This window comes from Esox lucius, chromosome 25 (assembly GCF_011004845.1).
Source record: "Esox lucius isolate fEsoLuc1 chromosome 25, fEsoLuc1.pri, whole genome shotgun sequence".
Classification (NCBI taxonomy): Eukaryota; Metazoa; Chordata; class Actinopteri; order Esociformes; family Esocidae; genus Esox; species Esox lucius.
Window position 1 is genome coordinate 15,731,506 of NC_047593.1, and position 24,224 is coordinate 15,755,729.

At 49.8% G+C, this 24,224-nt stretch overlaps 1 protein-coding gene across 3 annotated transcripts in view; it reads right to left on the minus strand.

Annotated features, from left to right (window-relative positions):
- LOC105020919 (F-box/WD repeat-containing protein 7) overlaps positions 1-24,224 on the minus strand; it is a 133,923-nt gene that overhangs the window by 108,259 nt on the left and 1,440 nt on the right. Inside the window, exon 2 of one of the 3 annotated variants that reach the window (XM_020043844.3) lies at positions 3,960-4,065. The exons of 1 other annotated variant lie outside the window; for it this stretch is intronic. The gene's annotated coding sequence lies outside the window, so the exon portion shown is untranslated. Of the gene's footprint in view, positions 1-3,959; positions 4,066-6,830; positions 7,086-24,224 lie in introns of all 3 variants that reach the window. One more of the 3 variants, XM_029118483.2, reaches the window with a different exon arrangement.

Sequence of the window (24,224 nt, forward strand, 5' to 3'; positions counted from 1 at the left end):
CAATGCCATAAATCTGTCACGACCTTTTCCACGTAGTTTCTCAGTTGAATGGGCTACACTCCATACACACAGGCTGCAGACATCCACCCCGGGGCCCAGAGAAACTCAGTCTGGCTGGGGAAGAGCTAAAGTGAGAGGAGGCTACCCCCCGCCAGCGGGATTCTTCCCACAAGGGGCCTCATCCGTGCTGGTGATGATAATCATCCTCTGGACTAACAGGTGGTTGGTTAGTCAGGAGGCCTGATCAACTCCCAGCAGTGTCTATTCCCAGCCAGGGCCCTGGCTAATCCAGACAGGACCTTAGAGAAGAGGAAGTATCCCTCTGCAGAAGACACACACACACACACACACACACACACACAAGACAGTGAGAGGTGCACCCAACCGAGACGCATGCTTTCGCACTCACGCACGCACAGATACACACAAACCAACCAGGATTTACACACAGAAAGCGCTCCCTCAAGGATCCAGCCGAAGAGGTGAAACAGATGGGCCGGAGACCCAGGTGATGACGCCGCGGGTAACCTTGGCCGGGACAACAGACAGGCGTAATAGCCGAACTGGACAGGAGGTGGAGTGTTTAATCCCCGACAGAGTTCAGTCAAAGGCCTTTCGCTGTGCTGTGATAGCAGTGTAGAGGGGACTACGGTTCATTAGCGGATAAAGTGACTGATTAAAACATGACACTCCTTGCCATCTTTATCCCGATTATGCCCAGCCCAAACTGAACCCTGGGGAGAAGTACGATACGATAGATGTTCAAACTCACCCGGACTTTTCTTTTGTGCTTGACAACAGAGGGGAATTCTACAAACAGGGACCCATCATCTCCTCTGAGCTTCAACAAACGAGAAACCCAAATAATGACAAATCAAAGTGGTAGTCTTGGCAAAAACTCTTCAGATCTGTTGTTCTTAGTTCTCTTTGTTTGTGTTTTTCACCAGTAGTTAACACCAACTGTTCGGTTACCTCATGAAGGGAGTGGCTAATCAGTTTCCTGGAATTAACAACTGCAGGATTGTTTTCGGCAGGTTGGGTGTGTGTTGGTGGAGGCCGGGGGGGGGGGGTCAAATGACTGCATGATAATGATGAATACATATCTAGCAAACAAGGAAGCAGACATAGCAATAATCCAAAGAAAATAGGCTACTGGTCGATCCCAATATTGTAAAAAGAGCAGGGAACTGGAGTAGTTCTGGTTGCAGACGCATGACCAGTGGGTCTGCAACCATTTAAAAATGTTCGGCCACCTCGGCCGGCAAAATCGCATCGTTCCAATCTATCGAGATCAAAGCCGGGGCGGGCACTCGCATTCTCATCAACCAGCTGGCCTAGATTCAGGCTTCTAGCATTTGGAACCATGAGACAGACGCCGTTCGCTCCGGAACAAGTCCAATGGAGCGAGGACAAGACGGGAGGCCGGGCGGTGTGCGGAGGATGGCATCAGGAGTACGTTTTCTTTTAATTTAACTTCCGTTCCACGTGATTTCCAGACCCATCTTTTCAGTGAACGTTCCTGTAAAACAAGAGACAGGGCTTTCCGGCATTAGATCACACCGTTTCCCGACAAGAGAGAGTTCCTGTCAGGGTGTGAACTTGGGGAGGCACGCTGTTTTAGCAGTCAAGGCAGCCTAGTTCTCACGGCCGCGGGCTATGCAGTGAAAACACAGCAAGCATGCCAAAAGGGCAGATAGGTTGGAGCCTAGTATCTTCTGCCAATTAATAATAAACAGACGTCTTGCCAGGTCACACGAGACACAACAACTAGACCTGGATCTCCAAAGTGCAAAACCCACCTAAACAGGCCTGCAAGCAATCCACCCCCAAGGGTAATTACGCGTATTAGATGACAACCGGGACCGCCACGAGAGTCCAGTCAAAACACCGTATCACCCAGTCGGGACAAAACCAGTCGAGGTCCGAGGGGGGGGGGGGGTTAACCAAGCTAAGTGGTCACACAGGCCTCGTTATGGGGCCTTTAAAACATAGTCCGGGTGAAACCTATTCATCAGCAGTGGAAAAGGCCAACATTGACTTTGGTATGTGGACCTTTTTGACACCAGATTAAAATCAATGGGTGTGTTAGGATGGGCAATATACCAATATGGCCTCTTTCAGCTGGAGTGGTTCATTCCGTTTAATATCAGCAATCCATGACAGCCGCCAAATCGGACTGTTCAAAAATGCTTTCTGTCGCTAAAAAGCGGATATAATTTGCATCTTTGAGAAAAAGTGGTAATTTTCATTTACAGGACTCACATAATGTTCAGCAAATACAGTAGCTAACCTCTGATTTAACCAAACATTTCCCTAATTTGAGTAAGATTGATCCAATAAAACGGTCAGGTGCCAGCAAACAGCTCTGTATAAAATCCAGTGTTCTCTGTCAGTATAAAATCCAGTGTTCTCTGTCAGTATAAAATCCAGTGTTCCCTGTCAGTATAAAATCCAGTGTTCCCTGTCAGTATAAAATCCAGTGTTCCCTGTCAGTATAAAATCCAGTGTTCCCTGTCAGTATAAAATCCAGTGCTCTCTGTCAGTAAAAAATCCAGTGTACATTGTCAGTAAAACGTCCAGCATTCACGGTCAGCCCTCTTGACTTATGTAGCTGCAGGGCTTGGAGCACACTCATACTCTGCGAAGTCTATCTTGGTGTGTTTAGTTATAACGTTCCCCCGATTTGCGGTGAACTTTAACCGCGGGGGACTACTCATTCTTTGATTGTTCACCCTTTGCTTTCTTTAAAGAGAGACACTTTAATGATTATCTACCTCTGTTGACACATCCCAGACAATATGGGCATGCAGAGAACGGTGCATGCCTCGGCGGTGCAGTAGGTACTCATATTAGATGCGTGACCTTATGGATCCACAGTGGAGGACTACTCAGAACGGCACAATCATCCGCCTGGACAACTCCAACGTGTTCAGCCCACGTGTATGTTCGTGTTCATCATCCACTCCGTCTGCAGATCCAGGACTCACCGCGGCAGCAGGAACCTAGTCACGGACGTATGATGTAATTCTGAGACGGCTCCTGGATCGCGCGAGGGTCGTCCAAGTTCCATTCCCCTTTGTCTCCCAGGCTCTGACCAGACAATCTCAAGAGCAAAATATTGGGTGGAAAGCACTAATCAAAAAAAACTTATGAAACCCTATTAAAATCTTCTGCGTAGTTTATATTAATCTAAGAAAAGACAATCTACGATGGAAATGTGACCTATTGGTGAGATTTCTGACATTGCACAGCAGTCGGCTGGTTTATCCGTCCTGCGTTCTTTATTTCAATACGGAAGGAAAACCAGTAGCTTGGCTGGAGGTGATAAGATTCGGGAAGCACTTCTTCAGTATACGAGAGCCTCTCTGACGGGCTCCCAGAGGCTCCCCAGCTGAAAACTACAGGCAGTAAGTGGAAGGCGAGGAGGAAACAGGAGAGACCGTCAGTATAAATCACTGCCGGAATGCAAACACATTGTCCTCCTCTCCACCTCCTCGCTCCGTGGCTCTCCACACGGGGCCCCTCGCGTGAAACCCGACGACCAAACGGACGACACCCTCGTCAGCGGTCGAGGGGCCCACGGCCCCGGAGGTCCCCACCGCCCCCGAACACGGATCACATGACACCCGCGCAACGATAATGAACACCGGGGCTGGGCTGCTGAAAGCTCCGGTTACGCAGAGGAGCAGCGTGAAAAGCAATAAAAGAGAAGGAGCGGAGAGGAGGAGGAGGCGGGGCGGGGTGGGGTCGAGGGGGAGAGAATGGGATGATACATGTCGAAGGGAAAGAGGAGAGTCCACACCAAAGACATTCCCATATGACACGCCTGGCTGCTATCCATTTCAGGACAGGTTTGTGACTGTTCTTTCAGGGCTCGTTTTCATTTTCCCGTCACAGGCGAGGTTGGGCACTCGCAATAATGCATGTCAGGAAGAAGAAGAAGAAAAAAAATAACTCACGTTCAAATAACTTCCTTTACAAGGGCCTTCGGGTTCATTTCCTGATGCCGACTGAGGGGAACTTAGCCAGGTGAAGGATCACTTAGAAGCTTTCAAAAGTAAAAATCTGCAGAGTGAGAAAATATAAAAATAACAGGTGGCAGCACAAAGACTAGACATCCAACCACAGAGAGAGGAAACCTCATCAAAGACAGACATGTCATCCCAAAGCCCTTTCAGAAGGAGCCTGTATCTACGATGCACCACTGCGCTTGAATAACGCCCGGACTATGGGACATAGGACATTTCCTGCAAAGAGTATCTTTTTTTCATCCTCACCAAGAGGAGCATAGACAATGGGCCTATTCACAGGCCAACGTTCGCCAGGCATGTGTCTTTATCTACAGTCAAAAGTTCTCCATTGCGTGTTTTTGTTAGGGCCATTCTATCCACCCCCAGGCTGAAAACAAAACGGACAGGCAGGAGTTTTGGAACAAACCCAATATGCGTCTGGGGAACTTAAGAGAGAGGGATGAAATTATCTGGACAGATGGCTAGAGCAAGTGATACGACGGAGAACGTAAAGGAATGCAGAAAGTGATGTAAACTTGACAGGCCTAACAGACAGCGGGGAAAGAGCAAGAAGAGAAGCAAGAGGTAAACATTTAAAAATGAAACAAGAGCAAGCATATCCACCCCCGCATAAGACGCAGCGCCCCATTTGGTCAGTCGGCAGAGTCTCTATGGCAAGACACATCGTTCTCCCTAGTTTAGTCAAACACGGGTGACTGGTGTCTACCCAAAAAGGGTTCTGTTCAGTCACAGGGACAAACTGAACATACGAGACGCATTCATAACTGTGACGACAAAACGTGAATATGTAGGCATTAAGATTGAATGTAACCTTGATAAGGTCAAAAGGCTTAGAAGTTGCTAACTTAGTTGCAATTAAAACTGCAATGTCCCCTGAAAATCTAAGTCTGTGGTGGTGGGGTATGCGGTGGAGGGACATATGTACTGAAGTAACAGGGTGAAGCGTGGAACCACGCATTATTTGCAAGATTGCATTTATTTCATATTGCTAACAACTGCATAAACAGGTAAGGGGAAAAAATACGGTTAGTGTGTGTGACATCCAGACCGGTCCACACAGACCGGTCCAGTACCTTATCTCTCAATCTACAACGTAACACTGATGTCCCCATGGGTCTACGACGCAACTATGAGGACCCAAGCAGACCCACCAGCGCCGCAGTGAAGTCCACTCAGGCGGGAGGGGGCGGCAGTGCCCTGGCTTGACTCCAGGCAGCCAGACGGAGCAACCCCACCAAGCACGAAAAGGCATTTGTCTTCATTAGACCATTCGCTCCCTGTCTGTCTTCTCCCATCCTCTCTTTCTCCGTCTTCCTCGCAGCCTTCACAACCCCCCCCCCCCCCAGCAACCCTGAAACCCAATAGACGGTTTCACACAGCCGCCGGCCTCTGGGAAATTCACCCAGCCACCCCGACTTGGAGAAGTCAGCCGCATCGATGACAGCCCCCCTCTACGCCCACTCGCTATCCCGTCACAAACCATGCGAAGAACACGTGAAGACTGACCAAAACGAGGTGAAGAACAGAAATATCACACGTGACTTGGAGGAGTGAGAACGGAGGGACCTCGAGACAGCTAACTGTCTAGGTACTACGCTAAATAAATTAAAATATACATGCTACACTAAATACACGAAAATCAATAGCCTAACTTTTAAAAGTTGCCTAGCCAGCATTTCTCTTTGTTTTTAATAGCTGAATGTAAAAAGCAGCTAATTAGTACTGAGAGGCCTAAGTAAGACATAGTGGATAGGTCCCAGAATGCAACGGGCTGCCAGAACACTAAGGGGTCCCAGAATGCAAAGGGCTGCCAGAACACTAAGGGGTCCCAGAATGTTAAGGTGTATTGTCTTAAACCTATCAGCAGCTATTCATCATCAGTTCCCCCATAGTCATTCTTGAGACAGGGAAAAGGGCAGATTACCTTTCCACAGGCATCAGGGACAAGCATCTCAGTGGCTGAAATCCAAGACCGTGTCAACTGAATATAAAGCCCCACAAAAGATACAGGCATCCAATTTACTCGAAAAGTGATTGAAAGTTGGAGAAAGAGATATGGAGACAAAGGTCTTCTCGTTCAAAAGAAACTAAACCATGTCAACCTACAAGCCTACATGTGAAAAGGAAGACTGGATCAAGAGACCCATTCAGCAGATACTAACCTAGCACAGAGGTATTGAACTCCTAACCTACGAGGTCCGGAGCCAGCTGGTTTTCTGTTCTACCTCACCACTAATTGCAACCACCTGGTGTCCCAGGTCTAAATAAGTCACTGATTAAAGTGGAACCGGCTCTGAGACCCAGTGCTGAGTTTCAGGGCAGCAGTGGGAGCTTTTCCAGTAAACACAGGACAGTAATCCCGCCAATTAACCATCCCGGCACAAACGCCGCCACCCCTTGGATAAAATCCATCTCCAATATGTAAATTCAGACATAGCTCAGCCCATAAGTGCTCCACTACCAGACAGTCTTTAAAGCTCAGACAGGAAAAAAAAATAAAAACGTATCATCATCATCTCTGGGAAAGGCAGACAGAAAAGTGCGAGCTCCAGACGATGCAGGTCTGCCGAATGACAGATGTTAAATCAAATTTGCATAGGTGTCGCGAAGCGTTAGAGAGCTTGCGACGATCACAGCCCGTGATCAATGGAGGGCCCGCGCCAACCCAACATGGCCTGTTTGCTGCGAGTTTAAAGCACCTCCCAGGACCATTAACAGCCCCGCTGCGCGGTTGGGAAAAGCTCCCGGCGGCTTTTGAAAGCTTCAGACCTCATCAATGGGGAGTTTTTCCACACTTACCGGAGCAGAGCCAAATCGAGCTTTAGAGAGCCGGCCTGGTTGCACATCCACTTATTAAACCGCGAACATATCCGCATGTCTGTCTGCGCATCCTTTCCATGCGCCGTCTGTCTCGAAAGCGTCCTTATATCTTCTTCCGTAACTCCCGGGTCTACTGGGCATCCTAGTGGGACACTCGGGGAGGGCCGCGGCACACCAGACGGTACCCAGTCACTCAGAGTCGCCGACCCAAACAGAGGGTCTCATTCACCTGCTCTGGAAGAGGAAAAAAAAGAAGCTAGGCCAGGTCAGGGGCTGTAAAAAAAAAAAAAAAATACAAAAAAAAAAGAAAGAAAAAGAAATAGACACACTGGCCTTCATTGTGAGGATCTGCTGTCCTGGCAGCAAGGAAGAACTGTGGGAATGGATGAAGCTGACGAAGTGCAGAGAAGGGGTACCTGTCAACTCCTGTTTGCACTCTCTGTCCATATTATCCTGAGCTCTCAAGACTCATACTGGACATAAATACACCTACCGAGGCCACTCAGAGGCTTTCCAACCAGAAGCAGGACTAGTGCATGTTAAAGCCGCCAACCGCGGGTATGGTGGTCACTTGGCAAACACTAAACTGGCTCCCTGCGTGGGGATTTTAAGATGACCTGTGAGGAATCTGACCTATCGGAGGTCAGATAGGTCAGTTTAAGTCCATGGTGTAAACACAGGCATGAGAGATCCACAAAAGACTTATGCTAGTCCACAAAAGGCACCAGTGCCTCAGTGCGAGCAAGAAAATGGAAAATCTAGACTGTCATCATATCCATTTGTAGAAAACCAGTCATTTCAAAGGACAGTATCGACATTCCTGACCTGCTCCATTACTGTATTTCACAGTTAAGGAATCAACTTTAAACTGAAAGGTATTTTGAAGGCAGTCCAAGGTCTACAGGTAAACTCTGATGACTTTCTATTATGACTGTCTGCTTACAGCAACACTCACACACACGCGCACGCACACGACTTGCGCTACCCTTTCTGGTGACCGGTCCTTCAATGCTGTTAGGTATTCAGTTTGGTATTAAAAGGAGTCAAATACCCTGACATTTTAATACAGACCGATCCGGCCCACTGTCTCACTAAATCACACATACAAACGAAACACTGCCTACTAAAAGCATTCCCAATGAGCACTGATGAAGATACACCCACACGCGCCCCACACGCGCCCCACACACACACACACGCACCCCACACCCACACCCACACACACACGCGCCCCACACACACACGCGCCCCACACACACACGCGCCCCACACACACACGCGCCCCACACACACACACACACGCGCCCCACACACACACACACACACCACACACACACACACAGGCGCCCCACACACGCCCCGCACGCGCCCCGCACGCGCCCCGCACACACGCGCCCCGCACACACACACGCACGCACGCACGCGCCCCACACACACGCACGCGCGCGCCCCACCCACACGCACGCACGCACGCGCCCCACCCACACGCACGCACGCGCCCCACCCACACGCACACACAGGCGCCCCACACACACGCACGCGCCCCACACACACACACACGCACGCGCCCCACACAACACACACACGCACGCGCCCCCCACACACACACACGCACGCGCCCCACACACACACACACGCACGCGCCCCACACACACACACACACGCACGCGCCCCACACACACGCACGCACGCGCCCCACACACACGCACGCACGCGCCCCACACACACGCACGCACGCGCCCCACACACACGCACGCACGCGCCCCACACACACGCACGCACCCGCGCCCCACACACACGCACGCGCCCGCGCCCCACACACACGCACGCGCCCGCGCCCCACACACACGCACGCGCCCCACACACGCGCCCCACACACGCGCCCCACACACACACACGCACCCGCGCCCCACACACACACACGCACCCGCGCCCCACACACACACACGCACCCGCGCCCCACACACACACACGCACCCGCGCCCCACACACCCACACGCACCCGCGCCCCACACACACACACGCACCCGCGCCCCACACACACACACGCACCCGCGCCCCACACACACACACGCACCCGCGCCCCACACACACACACGCACCCGCGCCCCACACACACACACGCACCCGCGCCCCACACACACACACGCGCCCCACATACACACACGCGCCCCACATACACACACGCGCCCCACACACACACACGCGCCCCACACACACACACGCGCCCCACACACACACACGCGCCCCACACACACACACGCGCCCCACACACACACACGCGCCCCACACACACACGCGCCCCACACACACACAAAATCAATGTGAGAGGTGAGGGATTAAAACGGCTGACACATGTTCCGACACACACCCCAGCCGCTTTGCTTCCTTATCAATACAAGCCTCTCGGCACTCTCTGCGCCGAGTGCCTCTTGTGAGAGAACAAAGGGGCTGACTCCCAGTTCTTACAGCCACCCGCTGGGTCCAGAAGAGAGGGGCAGACCCAGGTCAAATACCATTCCAAATCATTTCCAACACTTTGTGTTAGCGCTCAACTGAGATCGTCTGGCTAACTGGACGAATAGTTCAAGTCCCAAGACAACAAGAACTACCCTTACGACACCTAAGCATTTGAATGTATCAAATGGTAGCCCGCACTTCACGTTCACATCGCTGCTCACCAAATAAACAGTAGCTCAACTGTCTGACCTTAACCTTGTCTACTTTGTTGGATAACAATCACAGCCGAAAAAGTAAACTTTAAGATTGACTGGAACACGACAGCCAAGAAACATTTAGGCCACTGCTTGCTGAACTATGCATTAGTGTAGTTATGCATTTATTCAAATGGCTGTGGTATTTTTGTGAACATTTGTCAAATAGGCAATAGCTGTAAGCTAGCTCTAGCAAGATAAAAGTAGGCTTTAGGGCTAAAATGTGGAGAGGAAATGGCTCAACAATCAGGATAATGGCACATTCGATCCAGTTGCATTTGATTTACAAGCTTTACACAGTAGCTAGATACAAAGCCAAACTAACAAAATCTTTGGCAATTTTCTCCTCAGCAGCCTACAGTGGAAGACATCTTCATTTCTGCTTTGCTCGTGCACTGTCCTTCCAATAACGTCTTGAATATTACTCAAGTCCGAGGAGTTTCCTATGAGAAGACCATGGTGTGGTGTCTAACATGGGACAGTGTGGGTATTTACCAAGTGCTGGTATAATAATCACTGACATAATTAGCCTAAATGTTCTCACTTCTGTATCTGCAAGCGTGACGGCCCGTCCACAGCCATCACCACTCACACTCACTCACTCACCCAACCCCCTTTTTTGATACTGACAGAACCCCGCTCTGGGGCTAATTGTCAAAACGGTTGCAGCACTTTGAACCGTATTTTAAACCCAAGCAGCAGAGCGAAAGCATGGTCCAGCTGAGAGGGCTAATAGCATGGGGCTGGGGAATAGCCCTTTTCCCTGCTCCCGCCTCCAGCTTCTGTCCACCACTGGGGGAGGCCGACACATCCCGATAAGGCAGGCAATCTAGAGGAGAGGTTCGCACAGCCGGACATCTGGCTGTGGCAGCACAGGAGCAGTCCCAGCTGACTAGCCTACTGAGCGGTTATCTTTTTATAGCCGTGCAGGGCTGGCCTCGTTGGCAGAGCGCGGTGGGCTGTGCAATCGCAGATAGTCACAGCAGAAGGGGGCGTTCAAACAATGTGTACAATGTAGACCTGTCTGGAATGACTAATTTCATTTCATTGGAGGGCGCTGAGGAGCTAACGGGGCTAACAAAACCAAAGTGGTATCAGCCTGTGTTCAAAGGGGGGGGGGGGGGGGCAGACATGAGCAAAGGTATGAGTGTTTCCAAGAGTCTACGGACGTTGAAAAAACAGATCCCTCCTGGAGAGGAAATTGGATGCGATTCATTAAATGGCAGATAATGAAACTGCAAAAGAAGTCTATAGACCAGCAACAAGGATTAAACCACAGGGATCATGTTCCCAACTGATTTAACAGACAACTTCCACAACAAAATAATGGTCTGACTTGTGTCCCGCGCCAACTATTTATGAACAGAGATTAGCATTTTCCAAACAAGGACCGCACCAGATGGATTAGGAATTAGGAACGTGTTTGTGTGTCAATAAGAACAAACTGGCCTCATAAAACGCTGCCCATAATGGAGATCCAAGATCACAATGACAACAAAGATGTGACCAAAAGAAACAAAATAATCTGTGGATGTCCGAGTGTTCACGCCTTGGGCCCAGACGGGACGGCACGGAACGGGTCAGTCAAGCGAGCAAAGAAACAAAACTGCAAACCAACAATAATCCAAAGGAAACTCAATTTTTAATGCATTCACAATAAAACGAAGAAATGTGCGCTGATAGAACGTAAAATGGTTAGTTTACAGAAGTATTCAGGCCCGACGCCGCGCTCGGGGAAAACCCCGGACCGTTTGACCACCGTTGACAACAAAGGCCCGAAGAGCAATGGCCACTTCCGTGAGAGCGCCGTGGGGACACCTCGAACGGTTTTACGGCGGACTTTAGGATTAATCATTGACCAGAGCATTGGGTCTGTCTCTGAACGCATACAGCACGATTCGCCCGCGCACCGCGCGGACCACGCGTAGCACATTCCAGGACGGTCTCAAGGGCCCTTGGAGACGGGTTAACCAGTCACCCGGTAATGCCACGGAGTCATTTAACTCTACGACCCGCCATTCATCCCCCTTCAAAAAGGGCCCTGTGTACACGAGACGCTGCCTTATCTCCTCTGGAATTATATTGTGCCATTAACATTCCTCTGCTTCGGTAGCGGAGGGACTGCCAGGTACTCGGGGGACAAGGGCCTAATGCCCGGGATCCAAAACCATTCCGAACAGGACTGTTTGGACAGTGAATATCGGAATAGACAACATAATAGGAAATGCACACGGTTTCTCTCTCAGGGAAACAATGAACAGTGGTACTGGAAAAAAGGAAACGTGTACTCACTCTTTGATCATTGTGTGTTCCAGAAACAAGACGGCGCATTCCCTTCGCATCTCTATATTTCAAGGGAAGCTTGTGATATTTGGTAACCCCAGGTAGGGGCTAATATAACCAGAGCCAAAATCCCACTTGCCTGATTGCATAATTGATTTATCCACTAGACGTGTGAAAATATCAAACACCCTAGAAACAGCGACTTAGCGCCTCCTGGATCAGACACGAACATGGAATGTGTCAGCCAAACAGGAGGTAAGCAGCGTGCCTAGTCCAGCCCACACATTTGAGTTCTCTCCTTATCCAGTCAACACGTGGACAATCCTAGGACAATTACTGAACACTTGCTCTTCCAAGCTAATTGTTATACTGCACATAGATTCAGATCTGGCCTGACCAGGCACTGACCTCAGGCGAGGCGAAGGATCTCCCTCAGAAAAAGGATCAACCTGCTGAGAAAAAGAAAAGGAAAGGGGTATAGTGTGGAAAGGCTATACCACCACCACCCCCCCACATAGAGAAGTGGTTTGTTCCGTTTGGGCCCGTGCATGTAGCTCAGCCCACCCAAGGAAACAAAGAGGGGAGATTATCCGGCCCTGTTGCGATTAGCTACATAGATAGCGACGTAGCATTGAACTCCACCAGTTTACATTAATCACAGGATCATGCTGATGCTGCCAATCTAACAGCTAGGTTGAGACATTGATGGGCTGCATTGCAATGGATGGCTGACACACGGCTGCCTTCCCTGGCCCGGAGAATCAAAGGAAAAATCCCAATACAAAAGTGTGCTGGCAGCCTGTATTTTTGGGATAGGAAATAATCAGAGCAGACAAACAACAGGCCTTCAGAGGCTTACTGACACACATCGGCTAATTTGTTTCCAAATTGTACGACACCTGTCTATATTTCCTCCAGCCAGGATATCGGAATTTGAGGCATCTGATTTGTGGCTCCGCTCTATGTCGACATTTCCCCACCCAACGGAGATGAAGGAGGAAGAGGATGAACATGCCCAGGCTGCCAACTGGTTGCGGAGGGCCCCATGACGCTGTGATCCCGGGGAGACAGAGCAGTGGGTGGCCCCCTGGATGAAGTCAGAGACACTGAGCAGGGCTCTAATGTCATTTCACATGACATGAACCGCTATGAATCTACAAGTGTAACTGCAATGCGTTCCACAAGAGAACAATTTACAAAGAGACGGGATCTAAACAGGGGCTTGTGGCTGCTCCTTGCTCACTACCCGTACAGATGATGAAAGAGGCAGACTTAGACGCTGATGAGCAGGTGGATCTCCGCGGATGCTCAGTGAAGTGTTACGTTCATACAGTATCTCACAGAAGTGAGTACACCCCTCACATTTTTGCTAATATTTGATTATATCTTTTCATGTGACAACACTGAAGAAATGACACTTTGCTACAATGTAAAGTAGTGAGTGTCCAGCTTGTATAACACCACACAGCCATTAATGTCTAAACCGCTGGAAACAAAAAAGTGAGTACATCCCTAAGTGAAAGTGTCAATATTTTGTGTGGCCACCATTATTTTCCAGCACTGTCTAAACCCTCTTGGGAATGGAGTTCACCAGACCTTCACAGGTTGCCACTGGAGTCCTCTTCCACTCCTCCATGACGACATCACAGAGCTGGTGGATGTTAGAGACCTTGCATTCCTCCACCTTTCCGTTTGAGGATGCCCCATAGATGCTCAATAGGGTTTAGTTCTGGAGACATAGCCAGTCCATCACCTTTAAACTCAGCTTCAAGGCAGTGGTTGTCTTGGAGGTATGTTTGGGGTCGTTATCTTGTTGGAATACTGCCCTGCGGCCCAGTCTCCGAAGGGAGGGGATCATGCTCTGCTTCAGTATGTCACAGTACATGTTGGCATTCATGGTTCCCTCAATGAACTATAGCTCCCCAGTGCCGGGAGCACTCATGCAGCCCCAGACCATGACACTCCCACCACCATGCTTGACTGTTGGCAAGACACACTTGTCTTTATACTCCTCACCTGGTTGCCGCCACACACACTTGAGACCATCCGAACCAAATAAGTTTATCTTGGTCTCATCAGACCACAGGACATGGTTCCAGTAATCCATGTCCTTAGTCTTCAGCAAACTGTTTGCGGCCTTTCTTGTGCATCATCTTTAGAAGAGGCTTCTTTCTGGGATGACAGCCATCCAGAGCAATTTGATGCTGTGTGTGGTGTATGGTCTGAGCACTGACAGGCTAACCTCCCACCCCTTCAACCTCTGCAGCAATGCTGGCAGCACTAATACATCTATTTCCAAAGACAACCTCTGGATATGACACTGAGCATGTGCACTCAACTTCTTTGGTGGACCATGGCGAGGCCTGTTCTGAGTGGAAGCTGTCCTGTTAAACCACTGTATGGTCTTGGCCACCGTGCTGCAACTCAGTTTCAGGGTCTTGGCAATCTACTTATAGTCTAGGCCATCTTTATGTAGAGCAAACATTATTTTTCTCCAGATCCTCAGAGAGTTCTTTGCCATGAGGTGCCATGTTGAACATCCAGTGACCAGTATGAGTGTGAGAGCGATGACACCAAATTTAACACACCTGCTCCCCATTCACAACTGAGACCTTGTAACACTAACGTGTCACATGACACCGAGGAGGGTAAATAGCTAATAGGGCCCAATTTGGACATTTTCACTTAGGGGTGTACTCACTTTTGTTGCCAGCGGTTTAGACATTAATGCCTGCGTGTTGAGTTATTTTGAGGGGACAGCAAATTTACACGGTTATACAAGCTGTACACTCACTACTTTACATTGTAGCAAATGTCATTCCTTCAGTGTTGTCACATGAAAAGATAAAATCAAATATTTACAAACATTTGAGGGGTGTACTCACTGAGATACTGTACATACACATGCACGCACCCAATTATTTACACACAGTGCCTTTTAAAAAGTATTCAAACACCTTCACTTTCTCCATATTTTGTTACGTTACAGACCGCATTTGTAACATAATTGACATATCGAATGCGGTTCGAGACGCTTCATTTTGTTGTGTAAACTTGCAGAGAAACCCGGTTCCACAGTAGCGTACACCATTCTCAATGGAGCCCCTCCAAGTGGAAAGGCAATTCTGTTGGGACTGAATCCAGAGCGCATGAATATCGATCGATTTTCCCTACGGAAGTGATTATGCAAACTAAGATAAGTCTATCCAGCGTTTCCTTCTCTCTCTCGTGTTGTAAAGGAGACCCGTGTCAAATGAGGAAATGTTGCCTGGGAGCGAGTCATTTTAGTCTTGTTGCATCAACCCCACATTTTCCGTGTCACTAAACATGTTCTGAAAACGTATTTTCAGATATTTTTACTAATAATTTTAGGGAGATTCAGTCGAGTCAGGGGCTCTGGCGGGGTCATGACCTGCTGACTAATTATTGTCCCACAATGCACTTGTATGCACTTTCAAATATCTTTGGTAAGAAACCTTGTCATTCAGCCCTACCCACACATACCTACTCCCATGAATGGGTTAAAGCAAGACAAGCCGTGATGTTCAGACTGTTATTATCCACCTTGTACATTTTAATTACTTTAACTAGCACCAATGCACGTGCCAGGACAATCGAGGTGGGAGGTAGAGCCAGCCAGAACCAACAAAGGAGTCATCGCTGGGCCTTACATCCACGCGCAATAAAGTCCTGCGCTGAGTAGGCTGTCTTTCAGTCTGTCGAAAAGCCATAAATCACCACCAAACCGCGCTGCGGTCCCAACCTCACAGCCACCGCTAACTGACCACATTTACATAACACACATTATCTACTTCAACCCCAACAACCGCATTGTTCGCTCCGGCTTCCTCCCGTCCCTCGCCGGCACGGCCGGGCGCTGCTCATCTTGCCCGTGCTTGCGTGCGCTCCCGCCCGGCACCGCGGAGCGGGCCGTGGGCCCAATCCCAGAATGGTGCCCCTCCAAACCCCTTCCCCCGCCCCCCCAAACAGATGCACACATGACGTGGTTACGGCTGGGCGGTACCGGCCGGCCCGGGCGGATAACGAGTGTTTACCGGGGCGCCAGGGGAATACAGAGCGGGTTCAAACGTGCTGCGGGGTAAGGAACAACTCAAGGCGCTGCATCCCAGAGGAAATCATGGGGAAAATTGAAAGGCAAGGAGAACCTGCTGCCATGGCAACTGTGATGAGGCAACAGGTGTCACACGTCGGAGCTCGACAAGCCCCTGCTCTGATGGGGGGGGGGGGGTACAGGGATTAAAATGAAATCAAGCTACTTACTGGCTGACATGTCACGTTATGTGCAAAATCCAATACCACAAAAGACTGTTCTTCATTAATATTATGATAATCATTAGATTCTTCTTCATAAGCTGAAGAAAACAAATGAGTGGCTTTAAAAGGCAAACGCGGTGTGATGCTGTGTAGGACAAAAGCGTTTGGCCATGTCTCTGTGTGTGTGCGCGCGTGTGTGAGTGTGTGGGGGGGTATACGGACAATGGCATGAGGTAATCTTCACAAAACAGAGGATATTCGGCAAGCGGTGCCGAGATAAGACGGGGGGCACAGAGAGCCTAGCATTTCCCATTTCAGAAAGGAGCTGGAATGAGAGGACACAAACTACACGCCAGACCCCACACTACACGCCAGACCCCACACTACACGCCAGACCCCACACTACACGCCAGACCCCACACTACACGCCAGACCCCACAATACAGAGCCCACACAACGCGCCAGACCCCACACTACAGACCCCACACCACACACAAGACCCCACGCAACAGACCCCACGCAACAGACCCCACGCAACAGACCCAGACCCCACACAACGTGCCAGACCCCACACAACTCGCCAGACCCCACATAACTCGCCAGACCCCACACAACACGCACCTAAATAGCTCAGCCTTCCACTGGATGACAAAGACAGAACAGGCCGACCCACACCACTCCTGGAGCTTAGCGGTCATGTGTAATCCAGCATGTTATCTTGAGCACTGCAGAACCCCTCAGTCTTTGAAGTGCCGAGCCCACAGAGAGGGGGGGGGGGGGGGGGCTCAGAGCGAATAGACAGCCCTGGCTATGTCAAGTTCAAGCGTTCATGGGACAACATCCCATTGCAAAAGGGACGACACAAAATCGTCAGCTACATTTCTTGGGAAGATGTGAGATGGCATCCGGTTGTTGTGGTTCAGCAGGCTGGCTTTTCTTGCAGTGGAACGGAGAGTAATCTGGAAAGCAGATGGTGGCCATGTGTTGGATGGAAAGTGTGTCCGCTCTGAGAAGAGAATTGAGGAGGGGAGTGTAGAGGAATGGGGAGATAGAGAGAGATAGGGTGAGAGAGAGATAGGGATATGAAGATGATGGATAGAGAGATGGAGAGAGATATGAAGATGATGGATAGAGAGATGGAGAGAGATATGAAGATGATGGATAGAGAGATATGAAGATGATGGATAGAGAGATGGAGAGAGATATGAAGATGATGGATAGAGAGATGGAGAGAGATATGAAGATGATGGATAGAGAGATGGAGAGAGATATGAAGATGATGGATAGAGAGATGGAGAGAGATATGAAGATGATGGATAGAGAGATGGAGAGACGGATGGATAGATATGGAGATAGAGATATAGATACTGACACATCCCTCTGGAGAATTATCCTCCCTAATAGAACACAGACAGACAGAGACACAGACAGACAGAGACACAGACAGACAGAGACACAGACAGACAGAGACACAGACAGACAGAGACACAGACAGACAGAGACACAGACAGACAGAGACACAGCGCCCCACCTGCATCTGAGCATGTGCACTGTGTACACAGTCTCAGAAAATAAATATACACAAACTGACCGGAGTGCAGCGTGTCAACGTCAACGAACCCGCATGCCATTTTGTCTCATATCAACCAGCTGGTTCGGGATCCGGCTCACCTTCACTAAGGTACATTAATAATGCGTTGTATGCGTGCATGCATGCATGTCTACCGCCATTGGCCCAAAACGCCCCGCAGTGCCTCCCACTCTGAAGCGTTCACATCCGTCAAGATCGAAGGCCTCTTCCAATGTCAACACAGACTTTTGATAAGGAGTACATAATGCATTGTCGGCGGGAGGGTGGGGTTGAATAACGCCCTATTCCCTCCACGGGAGGGTGGGGTTGAATAACGCCCTATTCCCTCCACGGGAGGGTGGGGTTGAATAACGCCCTATTCCCTTCACGGGAGGGTGGGGTTGAATAACGCCCTATTCCCTCCACGGGAGGGTGGGGTTGAATAACGCCCTATTCCCTCCACGGGAGGGTGGGGTTGAATAACGCCCTATTCCCTCCACGGGAGGGTGGGGTTGAATAACGCCCTATTCCCTCCACGGGAGGGAGGGGTTAAATAACGCCCTATTCCCTCCACGGGAGGGTGGGGTTAAATAACGCCCTATTCCCTCCACGGGAGGGTGGGGTTAAATAACGCCCTATTCCCTCCATGGCACACCACTTCTGATTAAGGACCCACGGCGTATACAAAGGAATGAGGCTGCAGTTTGGCCCCAACCAGGCGTTTCTGTGGCGTTTCTCTCAAGGCGAAGCAGCGGGGGGGTCTTCCTGTCAGTTGCTTTTCCCACTGTACGTTACCAGAGTGACCATGCTAAAACAGCACGCTATTGGTTTTATGTGGTTGCTGCAGCAACGTTACATCACATCACGCAGGAGCTGGAGAGCTGCAGTAAGAAGGGCGAGGGTTTGTCTCAAGACCTCGGCCACGTTATGCAAGACTTGGCTTGGCCTCTCAGTTTGGAGTTTCCAACTGTAGAAAAACAACGAGGGAGCGCTCAAACGGCCTGAACTGTATTTCGAAAGAACACGAACCCAAACAACAACTGAAAAAAAAAAAAATAACTAAAGTGCAGGAGTCTGAGATTGTCTATGAACATGGGGTCGTAGGAACAAAGGGCTCCAGGCCGCTCACACAGAAGGAACGCCTACCTGACCAATCAGATGAACTGATGCTGCTGACGCTTGGGCCGGCTTTTGGGAAACGCCCAACCATATGGGAGGGTGATGCCGCATTCAATGGAACACATGCATTTTTCCTTAAGGGAATTCCAGCGACCAATTACTATGTAAAGGCTTCAAATACAACCATTACCAAACAATTACACGTAAAAGCCACCCTTAAATCATGCAGGCTGGTAATTTAGGCCTGCCCAAACCAAGCTGGTAAATTGGCAACAAATATATTTCTGTTATTAATTAATAAAACATATACTCCTAGAAATTCCACACAAATCACAAACCGGCATTATAACAGCAAACGCGTCATTATATTCCAGACCGACTTGCCCGGGTAGGTGGAGCATCAGACGGGTTACGGGGAAAGATGGAGGCCAGCCAATCGCTCCCAGTCATGCGATGGGCCGCTGACCAGGGCTCAGCTCAACAGGGAGGCCTCTCCATTCATAAAGACAGGCGTTTCCATGAGAACAGCCTGCCAGGAGGGGGGGCCTCTACCTCCACCCGCACCAAGCCACCGCCCGGTGCTTCTCCGTTAGTGAGCCACCAGGTATAACGTGCCACCGGAGAAAGTGGGAATGGCAAAGCTGTGACTTTGACCTACAACCAAACGACCGGTTTTAACCGTTTAAACGTCCTAATCCCTGCAGGAATCACTAGCTCAAACGACCCACACCGCTACGGGCTCATCAGGCAGGGAGGAAGATGCCCACGAGAACATGGAGAGGAACACCGAAGGCCCAGAGACAGTGAGGTAGCACCCACCCCTTCTCTCTACATCACAGAGATGGGTATGGGACGGGCCCAATAAGGAAGGGGAACCCGGGTTTGACTTCCTGTCTAAAAGAATCGAGGCATAGAAAAATAATTAACAGAATTCACAATTAATATAAGCTGCCCTACATCGGCTTAAAAAAGGATGCAGTGTGCGGGACATTACATAGAAATATAACTACTAGAATGTCCATTGCAGTGCCCCGGGTGTCCTCCCAGCCAAACTGCTGAATTTCTGTCCGTTCTAATAATAATATATATCTACAAGGAGGGCATCTACAGCGTGTCAAAACACTTAGCCACCTCTTTTTTTTTTTTTTATTAAAAAAAGGGCTGCGGTGGCAGGGGCTGGTTAGAGGGGTGGACAACGCCGGGGTTCCCCTTTCACCCCCGTTTCAGAGCTCCATTGAAATCCACCGCGAAAGCTTGCAGAGGTAATCCTTTTAGATAACTTTAAGGGAGGAAAAACAGCAGACGGCCAAATGTTGGGAAGAGTGAAAGAGGGATTTCATTCTTTGCAACGGGGCTGGGTGGCACCAAGAGGTTATTTTATTTCCACACACCTTATCCCCCCCCCCCTCCCCCTCCCCCCCATTCAATACATCTCAAGCCACTGGGGCTGGGTGTCTAACACCGCTCTATTCAATGCAGGCACACATTTTGGCTGGGCTAAGCAGTGTTTTCCACAGCCCATACGGTGTCATTGTTTCCTCCACGTCAGAAATAGAAGCTGAATGTGTAAACGAAGAACAATGAATAAATTATTCGGATCCGCTTTGATGTTAGTGGGCCAATTCCAGCTGCCTCTGCAACGGGCGGAAAGGAAAACCCTTAAGGAATCAAAGAGATCTCCGCGGTGAAAAGATGGCACTAACACTCTCATGCTTGTTTGTTTATATTGCTTCGTTTAAAAGTCCTGGCAAGGGGCTCTGTTTAGTCGCTGGCAAACATGGTTCCCCGGGGAGGAGTCAACTCACAAAATTATATTTGCCCTCCAAATGAAATACTTCTCTAGAAAGCCATGGGAAAAGATGAGCCGTAAACAGCCCACGATCAAGCCACCTCCTAGTGATGTACATGAACTCTCGACTTGGGTTTTGTCGCAGCGTTAACAGAGAACCTCCTCCACAGAACGGTTCACCTGTCGGAATCAACGCCCATCCCTACCCTGCACCCACGAGCGCGTCGGCTCGCGTAGCCTTGGGCCGGGGCTCCAGAAGCCCACTTGAAAGCTGCCTCACCAGGAGACGCCGCCGAGTGATCGCCACACGGCCCCCCGGAGCTGCATGCGCGGCAGGCCTCTGAATTATTCAACGCCGTCCTTCCTGCTCACCGACGCAGACAGGGCGCTGCCGGGCTGAGCGGGGACATTCGCCCACGACGCGGAGAAAGAGAGTCACCGGGGTCCAACTATGGAATAGATTATGTTCCGGCACACGGCTTTCATGATTTAATTCAGATTTATAATAAATAAACACTGTGGAGAAGGTAACATTGGATTTAGACCCCTCAAATATTTTCTGTTTGAAAGGAGGTTATCCCTGGCAACGGTGAAATGGAGTCCCCAGCTCGTTGGAGATGGTTTTTCCCAAGGGCACTCGGGATACACCCCCAGTACGTCAGTGTCACTCCCGGGCCTTCCTGATAAGCCAGGCATCTCCTCACAACGTTTTATCACTCCGAAAGCCTGTCTCCAGGAAGTCTGCCCTCACTTGAGAATCGGAGTGAAGTGGCCTGACGAGCCCCCTAATCCACAAGGCGGCAATCACAGATACCCACGGTCATAAATACTCAGAACAACACTTGCACATCAAGGGAGCCGAGGGGTACAAGGTCACGCACTCCTCTGACCCCCCCTTTAATCAGCCTAGTGCCTCGGCCACATCCACTTCAAAGCCAGGAAGCGACACTGTGCTGCGGAAGGCCCAGTCCACAACAGTCACGGGGGGGGGGGTTGGAAAGCTCGTACCCCGTGCCAAGAAACACTCCCGATAGCATCCATACGCACCGCTCTCGTACAATTGTGTGTCTGCCCAAGACCACAGGAGATGGCAGGTAGGCCAAGCCAAAGCCATCAGACTTGGGAAGCATTCCTTAGGCTACTGAACGGGTGCGTGGAGCCCATTTCCGCATCTCATCTGCGCCGACACTCCAAACACGCGGAGAAAACAGCCAGCTATAAATCGCCTGTGGACGGACGGAGAAGGGAGGCAGGTGCCAGTCTACGTCCACCCGTGGCATTTTCAGCAGTGACCCACTTCTGGGCAACCTCCACGCGGGAGGGATGGCAATATCAGCTCACGATTAAGCGCGTCTCGGGGAGCAATGTCAAGTTCCTAATCGGTTTGGCGGAAGACCTCTAACGGCAACCGCATCCTGCGGGGGCCGACACTGACGCTGTGGCATTTATCTGGTTCGTCGACTCCACCCTTGACCGGAACCAATGTCCGTAAAAGGTTTTTTCGGGAACGTTACTGCGAGGCCAACACGAAGGACAAGGTCAAAAGCACTTTTGACAATCCAACACTGTCAGAGGCACTAATAGCGCGTCCCCCGTCCCCCGTCCTCCACCCAAGATAAATGGCGCCATGACTCCATAACTCCGGACACACCAGTCAGCAAGGCGAGTCGCTCCCACCGGAACCTGCCCGTTGTCACCGAAAGCGTTCCATGTTATATCCCACCGTCTCGGCGTTGTGTCTTTCACAGTGACAGGGCACGCTGGGACAAAACCCCTACCTTGAAGGATTATGGGTAGCGGCAAAACGCCACTTCTCACGGCTGTGCCGGACTTTGTTAACACAGCTAAACCACCATATGGCCTTTGAATCGTGTAGGGATTACTTTGTACATTACACGACCAGAGCTAATCACGCACGACTCACCTGTCTGTTACTGGTATTTGAAGTGGTTTGACTACCCTGTTGTTACTGATTACTGACAGGCAGTATGCACACAGTGATTCCCAGGACAAACTGTAACAACAGAGGCTTGTCTGTCTGCCTGCGTGTAGCTGTCTGCCTGCGTGTAGCTGTCTGCCTGCGTGTAGCTGTCTGCCTGCGTGTAGCTGTCTGCCTGCGTGTAGCTGTCTGCCTGCGTGTAGCTGTCTGCCTGCGTGTAGCTGTCTGCCTGCGTGTAGCTGTCTGCCTGCGTGTAGCTGTCTGCCTGCGTGTAGCTGTCTGCCTGCGTGTAGCTGTCTGCCTGCGTGTAGCTGTCTGCCTGCGTGTAGCTGTCTGCCTGCGTGTAGCTGTCTGCCTGCGTGTGTCTACATGTTTTATGCAGCAAGAGCAGCGGCAATCATTCTGTTATCTGCGCTGGGCATGGATATAAGAGCGTGATGCAAACCCTCTGGAATAAACCATTATTCCACACCAAAGGCTTTTCAATTAGTGTGGAATTTAATAACCAGGCCATTTGACTTTATAGAGGAATTCAAAGAAACATCAAGTCGGTCCACATCAACAACGTGGAGAGGTGATCATTCTCCCGGATAAATTAACAGGAATGAACGCATTCTCTATAGCCACATTTGGTGTTTTTTTTATTTATTTATGAGTGTACATTTCACACAAAAACATCACTTCAGCTATCCCATATCCTGTCTTTCATTAGAGAGGGGAAAAGTACAGTATTGTTGTGGATGTCTCTTAGAGACTTTAAGGACCTTCTGTCTCTTCCCTCTTTCTTTCTTTTGCATTCAATTCAGTGGAGGGCCTACGTTTCAAGGAGTTATACAAGGACATGAGACTCCCAGTACAGGAAGAGAGAAAGAGCCAGAGAAAGAGTCGGAGAGCACTTGGGAATTTCAGAGAGAAAGGATTCATTTGAGCAGGAAAGGAGAAAGGGAAAAAAGAAAATGGAAGGGTGAGAGCTCCATCCAGACAGGACTCAGGTGGTACAGGGGAAGGCCTAGCACCATCCAGACAGGAACCTGGGTCTTACCGGTGAAGGCCTAGCTCCTGCCCTTCAATCCATGGCCACCATTTAGCAAATAAATGCAAAAGATGAAAATGAATAACAATAAAACAATAGGATATGACTTGAACATAAAAATATACATAAAAAACTACTGGAGCACATTGGATTCAGCCTATTCAGAAAACAGAACTGGCCTGAAATAATCTGCCAAATCTAATGCAATCAGCCAATACCAACTATTACATTTACCAATACCCAAACAATACGTGGGTGCATCCTCAACACTGAGTGTAAATAAGAAAACTGACACTCATTTTATAGTAGTACTTACAATCGAGAATGAAATGCAAGTCCTCATGACACCCTACGGTCTAAAAACGTGGCGAACTGCCTGTTCACCTGGGCCACCTCAGACACGCAGGACCAGTGCTACACCAGGCTGGTACATCAACACTAACCCTTGTCCACGACCCATCCGTTAACACAGAAAAACACAATGTGACAATGGTTGTATTGCAAGTAATGTAAACACATCGGCTACCGAGGTAAATGTGAAAACACGCTTTAATTTGACATTACACCGATGTTCAGACATTGCCGGATCAGCCCAGATGTATAGCGAGGCAATGTTTATTTTGATGCATGCTGCATACAAAACCGCACACG